Consider the following 1,736-nt stretch of genomic DNA (forward strand, 5'->3'; position numbering starts at 1 on the left):
TTTTACGAGATTGATGAGCTGAGAAGGGTACAGCCCTCCCCTCCTATTCAAGGGGTTGTCTGGGAACAGAGACAGAGGTGGGGACAGTCAGTGAAGGGACCATCTTCTCTGAAGCTGAGTCCAGAGTGTGGCAGCAATTCCAGCTCGTTTTGTTTCCTGTGAGATCAGCCCTTTCATTCACCTGTGACCTACCCCTGCTTTGTTTCCTCTCTCAGATATGCTGGAAAGCATAGGAAATGGCTGAGGGGTATGTGCAGGTCCAGGGTCAGTTGGGTGTGGGCTGTGGGGTGGGGTGGGGTTGGTACAGATCTTGCTTCGAATGTCCCAGAAGGAGGGAATGGCCATGAAGGAGGCTCCATCCCTAGGACTGGGGTGGGTGGAGGCATAATCAAGCAATAAGCCTTCCAGAAGCAGTGTGGACCTCATCTCTCTTACATGGCTTCTACAGGTAGAGTTGACAGATAAAATACAGGATGCCCATTTCAATAGAATTTCACACAAACATAATTTTTTTGGTTATGTATATCCCGAATATTGTATGCAACCTGTATTTACATTTGCTGTATCTGATAACCCTACCTGGATGACTACTTCTGCCTCCTCGCTGGCCTCCCAGTTATTCCCTGGCCCCACATGGTGACCAAAGGGACCCCGTTAAAACCCAATTGTTTTAAATCCCTCTTCAGTGTTTTGCTTCAAAACCCTCTAGCCACTCTGAGGTCCTGGGTGATCTGGGCTTGGTGAGCTCTCTGAACTCATCTCCTATCCCCATGACTCTGCTGGTAAATTGGCTATCTAAAAAAATAAAATACAGAGAGGAACCAAGATGGCGGCATAAGTACACATTTGTACTTGCTGACGTGCACAACCACATCAAAACTACAACTAAAAGACAAAACGGATATCATCCAGAACCACAGGAAAGCTGGCTGAGTGGAAATTCTACAACTAGAAGGAAAGAGAAAAGCACTTTGAAACTGGTAGGAGGTGCAGAAGTACAGAGGTATGGAGGCGTGTGCGCGGAAACGGGCTGGCAACTGGGTACGCTGTTGTCTTTTTCAATGGGGAGGGAGACACAAGCTACCAATTGCTCTAAACTCCAGTTCCGGGCAAGACTCTGGGGACCCAGACTCATACGGGGAGAAACTGGACTATCTGGCATCGGGCCGGAATGTGAGGGCGGCTTTCTCGCAGAGGTGCTTGCAGCAATCATTGTTTCTGCAGGGGGCTGCGGGACACAGAGACCCCGGGACCGCTCCGAAGCAGAGCAGACTGACAGCCATTGAGGTTTGCTCCACCCTGATGATTCCCTGAGACCTCGCCCCACCCAATTTACAGCCCCACCCAAGCTGTGAGCAGAGGCTTTTCCATATGAATGGCCTGGCCTTTTGCAATCTAAAGCCTAACAAACTGCAGCTGGGTCAAAGAGCGCCAGAGCTTCCAAAAGAAGACCTAGACAGCAGCCTGCATTGCTTCACAGTTGGGCTTCATCTGGGCACTTCCAAACCCCAAACAAAGAGGAGGAATCTGCAGATCTCTCTGTAGCTCTGGCTTGGTGGCCTCAGGCAGTGGCTGACTTTGCACCTCCTTGGAGATCCAAGAGCCAGTGCACCCAGTGGTCAGAGTGAGACCATCCAGATTACAACTTTCACATCCATTAGCGACACACTCAAGGGGGCAGACTCAGGGAGCACCAAAACCCCACTGAAGCAAGTCTTGCCCCATAAGGGTGTCTC

Source organism: Myotis davidii, unplaced genomic scaffold (genome assembly GCF_000327345.1).
Source record: "Myotis davidii unplaced genomic scaffold, ASM32734v1 scaffold129, whole genome shotgun sequence".
In the NCBI taxonomy this organism is placed as follows: Eukaryota; Metazoa; Chordata; class Mammalia; order Chiroptera; family Vespertilionidae; genus Myotis; species Myotis davidii.